General features: G+C 41.5%; 1 pseudogene; it reads left to right on the top strand.

The window, feature by feature from the left end:
- The first annotated feature begins 2,583 nt into the window (after positions 1–2,583).
- LOC105997738 lies at positions 2,584–7,279 on the top strand (annotated as a pseudogene).
- Positions 7,280–8,145: the final 866 nt, after the last annotated feature.

The raw sequence follows: 8,145 nt of genomic DNA, 5'->3' as shown, positions 1-8,145 counted from the left end.
CACTACAGGATACCTCAGAGTGGTAGCACTCCCTATAAGTGAATCAGAAAATTCTCTGTATACTATCCTTGAGGGGTGAGTCAAAGTTGTACCTTCATGGAAAGCCATTGTCCTATATGATACTGAAAATAAGTCACAAGTACTGATGAGTCCTCTCCTTCCTATCATCCGATGGTGGCTAAGAGTGCAGTCATGACTGGGCCCACTACCACATTGTTTATACAATGTAATCTTTCATCTCTTCAGCTTATAAAATTATGATAATGGTTTTGCTTTTTGGACTATCATGAAAATCAGATGATAGGTAAAACTCATGTATCACATAATTGAATGAGCTTATATTAAGTACACACACACATACACGTGTGCGCGCGTGCGCACACACACACACACACACACACACATATATAATGTAACTGAACATTAGAGTTCTTAGAATTGTCCCAAAACCTGATTAAGTTGTACAGAAAAAAAGGATTTTTTTCTTTCAACACCAATGAAGAATAGAAAACTCAACGTGAGAACAAATTAACTAAAAACATAAGTATGGTCAGTAAATTAGGACACAAAAGAGCAATTGTTACCAACCTACAGTTCTCTCTCTCCCAGCATGTTGAACTTGATGGAAGATATTAACAAGAATCACACCGACTCCTGCTTTTGCTTGAAAGGTCACGTCAATGATAGAGGGGGGAAAAACAAAAAGAAGAAGAAAAACAGGATTACCCCCATACTTATTACTAAGGGATCCTACATAATGAGTCAATATGAAGAAGAAAAGTTGGAGAAAAATGCATCAAGACAGAAAAATTTAGTCTGTGTTGTGATTTGACTGTACCCCCTGAAGTGAATGGGTTAATACTACTATTAAGAAAACCAAGCTTCCTTATTTTGAGAGTATTATTATTAAAGTGAGTTTGACCCAGGAACTGGGTCAAATCCTAGCTACTCAGGAGGCTGAGATCTGAGGATGGTGGTTTGAAGCTAGCCCAGGCAGGAAAGTCTGTGAGACTCTTATCTCCAATCAACTATGCAGAAAAAGGTGTAAATGGTGCTGTGGCTCAAGCACAAAGAAGCTCAGAGACTGTACCTAGTTCCTGAGTCCAAGCCCCAGGACCAAAACTAACTAGATAAAAACATAAAGTGAGTTTGGAACTCTATCTCTCTGTCTCTCCCCACCCCCTCTCTCTCGTTCTCTTGCTCTCTCTTGCTCTCTCGCTCTCTTGCTCTTTCACTTTCTCTCCCCCCACCCCATATGCTCTCTAACCTCACAACCTTGGCCATCCCAGCCTTTGTAATTGTAAATTACCAGTTTTAGGAACCTTATAGAAGCAGCATAGAAAATTGGGCTAACAGAAAATTGGTGGGGCTGTTGCTGTATCAAGTGTTTGAAAATGTGAAGGCAGCTTTGGAACTAGGTCATGGATGAGAGACGAGCCAGAGAAGCAAACTAAGAAATGCTTTATTGGTTACTGACATCAATGGTTCAGCAAGGATGAGGATGAGGATGTCTGTTGAGGACCCAGACATAAACAAATGTAGGCAGAGGCTAAGATGGTCGAGTCATTATAGAAATGAGGGAGAAACATGGATTGCTAGGGCCCTTACTAAGGTCGCAGATGGGGATGAGGAACAAGGCATTGTGAAGAAAAGGCCATTCTTGCTTTATAGTGGCAAACAACTTGGCATGGATCCCTCTGTGCTTAGAACTTTGGGGAGGACAGACTGAACACAGTGGACAACGAAGGATTTAGAAAACTCTTGGCCTGGCTCTCTGAAGAATTACAATATGTGTTCTGGAGAAAATATTATGCTGATACTAATGTCTATAGAAGGAAGCTCACTGCTGCTCCAAACAATGGGAGAAAACTTGCTGAGGCATTTCAGAGATCTTTAAGGGTGTTTCGTAACACAGTCTCTGAGAAGAATCTTAAAAGCACGGTTACCGGAAAGAACACTGAAAAAATCGCATGACTGCCCTGAGCACCTTGAGATTTTCTTCCCTGAATCCTGAGTGAGGTTCAGCTCATTCTACTTCTCTGTAAAACATGAGCCACAAGCCAAGGCTGGGTCCCCATGATGTTGATTCTGCAGGTGCCCAGAAAGCAATTGCTCTGTTGACAACAGCCCGGGATCCAGGCAGAGAAATATGGCCGGGACTAGAACCATTAGAGAAAGCCTCCATGGCAAGATAAAAGATCCTGTCCAGATGTAGACCTATCACTCTTGGACTTAGGTCCACCTCCAGAACTTTAAGAAATAAATCTGGAAAGCCAAGCACCATTGACTCATGTGTGTAATCCTAGCAAGAGGCTAAGAGCTAGGCTCACAATTCAAAGCCAACCCTGAGAAGAAAAGTCCATAAGACTCCTATCTCCAACAAACTACCTCCCCTCCCCAAAAAGCTAGAAGCAAAGCTGTGATTCAAGAGCACTAACCTTGACAAAAAAGAAGCTCGGAGACAATACCCAAGCTCTGAGTTCAAGCCCCAAGACCAGCACAAAAGAAGGGAAGGGAAGGGAAGGAATTTCCAATTCTTCTACATTACCTGGGCTCAGACATTGTGCATTATAGCAGCACAAAATGGGCCATTGTAAACTATCGGATGAAGACTACAATTTAATTTGTCTGGATTATGGAACTGTAGGCTCAGTAATGAAAAGTAAGTAGGCACAGGACTTGGAGAAGAAAATATAATAAGGAGAATGAGAAGAATAGATCATAACTAAGGCCTGTTTGCAGAAGTTCCTGCCTTCATGAGACGGTTTGTTCTACAATCAATACTAAGCCATTGCAAAAACTGGATCCACACAATATCAGAACTCTGAGTGAAGCAAATAAGATCTCTCTATACTGCAAGGGTTGCACCTGTCTTCTACCTGCATTAACTACTTACAGATGGAACCTAGTCCATTAAAGGATATGATCCGATTCTGAAACCTAGAACCCTGTTTTTAATTGCTTCCTTCTCAGTTTGTGTCTAAGTGCTAATAACCAGTGGCCTTTTTTGTGTGTGCTAATACTGGGGCTTGAACTCAGTGCCTGGGTGCTATCCCTTAGCTTTTGCTACTCAAGAAAGAAACTCTATCATTGAGCCACACCTCCACTTCCAGCTTTTTGCTGGTTAATAAGAGGTAAGAATCTCACAGATTTTGCTTCCTGGGCTGGCTTCAAATCACAATCCTCAGATCTCAGCCTCCTGAGTAACTAGGATTAGAGGTGGGATCCAAAGGCACCTGGTTAGTTCCCTTATTTTTAAGACATATCTACCTTATTCTCAATTGTAGAACTTGGACCTGGCTCATTCCCTTTTTTCATAGCCCTACTGCCACTCTAGGACATACCAGAGCTGATATTTGTCTGTGTAATAGCCACAGAAATTTGAATGTAGGCAGCTATGACAAGATCCTTCCTCTCTTTCTGTTGGGGTGTGACCATGTTGCAGTCTCTAGCTTGCTTGTGGCCATGGTCTTCCCCATCTCCAGCCACCTGACTTAACCTAGGTTGGTTCTTATTGATACCCAATGGTTGGTATCAAATGGCTAATTCTTGTCTTGCACTGTGGACACCTTACTTTTTCAGTGTTTATTTTACTTTTTTTAATATAATGTTATTGTTATTTTAAGGAGTTGTACAGAGAGGTTACCATTTCACAATTCACGTAATGTATACATTTCTCTACTAGACAATGGCACTCCTTCCTTTGCTTCCCCCCAGTTCAGTGTTTAGTTTGAATCCTGTTAGGTGTTTGTCAGATCTAGAAGTTGAGCCTGTAGGATCTATGAGGTGCAGGAATATATCATCAGCAAACAGGTATAATTGCCTTCTTCCTTCCCTATTTGCATCATTTGTATTTATTCTCTTGCTTTATTACTTTGACTAGTATTTCTAGTACTATGTTGAATGAAAGAAGGATGATGGACACTTTTGTCTGTTCTTGACTTTAGGGAACACAATTTCAGTTTTCTTCACTTCATATGATTTTGGCTATAGATTGTATTTAGTTCATTTTCCCCTAGTTTCTTCAGAGCTACAAACATCAGAGACACCTCTCTTGTGAAATAAGGAACTCCGCCCTCTACCTCACCCCCACCCCTGTGCCACCCAGATCTTGGCTACAAGGACAGCTACAAATCACAGATCTTAGCAATGTGGACACTTTTGGATCCCATCTGCCTTCTGTGCCAACCAGGGGTCAGGTGAATTCTATTCCCATTGTCGAATGCGTCCTGGTTTCCCCTGTGACCATGGAGGGAATGAGACAGATGACCAGTAGGTAGGAAGAATGGATGTCAAGGAAGAGAAAAGCAACATGAAAACCCAAGAGGAGTCTTCAAGTAGTCTTGTGGGTGGCCTGAACCAGATGAGTAATGCTCCTTAATAAACCTAGAAAATATGCTTTCATGCAAGAACAAACTCTTTTATACTGACTGTGTGTTTTGCATGAAAATACCCATTAGGTATGAGACATAAAATGTTCATTTACAAATGTTCAGATTTAGCTATTTTAACTCAGGGCCATTTTTAGTAAATCTCTTACACTATTGCTCTACTTCATTCATTAGTCTCCTTTCCTTCCAGATGTTATATTTCCTTTAAATAATTACAAAGATGCCAGATCAAATTATCCCTTTCTTTTCAAAAGTGAAAAACCCCAGTGAGCAAAGACAAATGTTTATGGCAAATTGGTTAAGAAAGTGCTGTCTTGGGAGAAAAGTGACTCCTAATGTTGAGCATCATTCTTGGCAATCCAAATTTTTCCTTCAGTCACTGAAATATATTTCTGGTTTAACCACAACTCATCACACTGTACACATTGGGAAGGTTTCAGTGCTCCCCTATTGAATTAAACACAAAACAAACAAACAAAGAAAGCCCACGGCCTTTGCTGAAAGAAACTGGTTTCGTGTTAACATTACATATCAGGATTTTACAGCAACCTCAGAGATTGTTTTCTTGCAATCTTGCCAGACTGTGGTTGGAATCAACCTTGCTACTCACAGAAGGAAAAAAAAAGGTCTTATTAATTAATGAAAAAAGGGAGCTGAACAGTGCTTGAAAACTCCTGATATGGCTCTCAACCATGGCTTTCAAAAGAACATCTAAATGAGTGAAGGAAAAGGAGCTAAAACAGTGGCTGAAATAACGCCACATATTGTGAGAACTATGCAAGTGTTTGATACTGTTTTTACTGACCTTTGGGCTTCAATTGGGATTAAAAATAAATCTGTGGAGATGAGATTTGACCATCCGAATCTCTCAGATCAGGCACTGGCCCTTGGTCCAACATGCCCATGTGGTTTTAATAGGCAACCAGTATTGAGAAACACTGAGCTTAAACCAAGTGCCAGTGAAACAAACTTCATGACTTCAGTGTCAGAAAAAGCCAACCAGTCTCATTCTGTGTCCCATCGGTTAAAAACAAAACAACATGAACAACAAACAAAGCCCTACTCATTTCCAGGCATTTAAAAGATGAGTGAGATGATCTTAAGCCTCAAGCAGCTTAGCAATTTGCTAGATGAAACAGACCATGGCCAAATAAATAGAAAATTGTTTAATGGCAGAAATAGTGTTGTTAAGAGCATGAACCAAAGAAGGGATCGGCCAACTCTGCTTACATCCAGCAAGAGGATGTTGAATTGACCTTACAAAGGGAATAACATTGTATTAGGTATAAGAGGAACGTGAAGATCTACTAGACAAAACCAAAGGTGATGTCTCAAATGGATGAATAAGAGAAACAGCAGAGAACACTTCAGGACTATGGAGAATTCAAAGAGCCGACCAGAGGCTTGGGGACCTAAAGCAGGTCTTGCCCTGCCTGGCCAAGACTCACCCGGGCCACTTGGAGATCCTGCAGCAGGACCACAGCACTGCGACAAAAGAAGATACAAAGCTAAGTGTACGGAAGCTTCTCAACAGGCATAATACGGTGTTGAAAGATTACACATGGACTGAGTTTGGTGATCCTTTTACTGACCAGAGATGTGCTGTCTGTGACTATTGTTGACACAGAATTGACAAGATCTTCAGCCCACTGATTTGAATGCATGCACCACTGCACTTCACACATTCCAGTTGAATGAAGATGGCCCCATCAGTGAAAGCTGGGAGGAAGAGACAGAAAATATTGCAGCAAATCACAGGGTTCTACCTGCAGCTCAATTCCGTGGGCTGTGGGATTGCCTAGGATATGATGTGGAAGTCAAATCACATCTCCTTAATTATGTGGTGACCACCTTACTGTCCTCAGACACGAATGTTGTCAGCAACCTTGCCATCTGGAACTGAGGGGTGCACCTGCATCATCCATCAGGAACTGGAAGGGCCTCCCTGTGTAAGGTGCTGGACCAGAAACTGTCTATCTGACCATTTCACAGTTGCAATAAACAACCACAGCTTGTTTTCTAAAGTGGTTTGCAGCAAGCAGCAAGCTGGTAACTAGGATGTTCCAGGAGATCCAAGACTTGATGGATGATAAAGAAGCCCTGGTGCTCGTGCTGATCGATGAGGTAGAAAGTCTCACAGCCACTCTCAATGCCTGTAAAGCAGGTGCTGAGCCATCCAATGTGATCCATGTGGTAAATGCCCTCTTGACGCAAACTGATCAGATTAAGAGGCATTCCAGTGTGGTGATTCTGACCACCTCTAACATATCGGGAAGGTCCATGTGGACTTTGTGGCTGACATCACACAATACATCAGGCCACCCTCTGTGGCAGTCATCTTCAAAATCTACCTCTCTTGTTTGGCAACTAATTGTGTGTGTGTGTGTGTGTGTGTGTGTGTGTGTGTGTGTGTGTATGTGTGTGTGTATATGTATATATATATATATGTATGTATGTATCTTATACCCCCAACCAGCAGCAGCTATTGACCCTCCAGGAGCTAGAGATGATTGACTTCCTTGATATCAATCATGTGTCAAAGCTGAGCCTACTTTTGAGTGAAATTTCAAGGAAGAGCCAGGGACTCAGTGGTTCCCATGCTGAATATCCAGCACCCACCATCAATCATCAAGAGATTCCTTCAGGCCCTGTCTTTGGCAGTGGACAAGCAGTTTGAAGAAAAAAAAAAAGAAGTTTTCCACTCACATGTGATTCTGCAACCCTCTAGTTTTCTCTGGAGAACCACAGTGGCGCCTGCCTCACGTGACACTCCAGAAACACCTCTGCAAGCCACCAAGGCCTGTGGCCATTGTCACCGGAAGGATTGTACTTACACTGCTCTAAGCGCATATTTGGAAGACAAACAGCTTGTCATTTCCAGTTTTTAAAAGACAATGCAAATTCTGTGTGCCACTTAAATATGTTTATTCCATCCTGCCTTTAGCCCACCAGACACAAGGTGTGAACAAAATCATTTAAACTAAAGCGAGCAACGCAGCTGTCATAGAAACAAGAGAAAGACAGTCCACCTAAGTACGTGTGCAATCACAGCACAAAAGGTGAGCAGGTCACTCTGCTGGAGGAAACTTCTTTCTGATATGAGCTGGTTTTATTTAGTGGGTAAGGAAACTTGTTCCTCTGACACAGCGGTGGAGAAAAGGATACTGGTGAGCTGTCCCATAGCCGTCGGATATATCTTCAGAGATCAGACCCCCTGTGAGTATGTGGGCAGGCAGTGTTTGCAAGATTCTGCTCTTTGTTTTACTCAAGACTAGAGTAGAAATCCATATGCCAGTTGTAAACTGAGGAACTGTATTTGATAAAATACTGCTTGTCCTTTTCTCGTGATAAAGAAAATTCTACATTAATGCTTTGTACAAAAAAAGTCCACTTGTAAAGGGAGTGATGCCTGTATCATAAACATTTTAAATATTCAACTTGTTTCTGGGGAAAAGAAAGAATGATAGAGTTGTTACCTAACTCTAAGCTGCCCAAACTCACATAATTAGCACATGACAGAAGTAGAATTCGAACCCAAGCCCATCTCCTTGCCATCATAGACTCTGACTGACAAACAATGCAAGAATACACAGAAGGAAAGAGAGCCTTAGTTTAGTGGAATTTATAATTCAGATCCTCCATTCATTTCAATAAGGGAGAAATGAAAAGGGCATCCAAAGATCTTTAACTACCAATATTAAGAAATTTCTATTTTCTAAACATAGGAAAATTAAAAACATCCACTCTGAAGAAT

This window comes from Dipodomys ordii, unplaced genomic scaffold (genome assembly GCF_000151885.1).
Source record: "Dipodomys ordii isolate 6190 unplaced genomic scaffold, Dord_2.0 Scaffold152, whole genome shotgun sequence".
Lineage (NCBI taxonomy): Eukaryota > Metazoa > Chordata > Mammalia > Rodentia > Heteromyidae > Dipodomys > Dipodomys ordii.
Note: the sequence above shows the minus strand (reverse complement) of the source record. Positions and strands in the feature narration are given on the sequence as shown.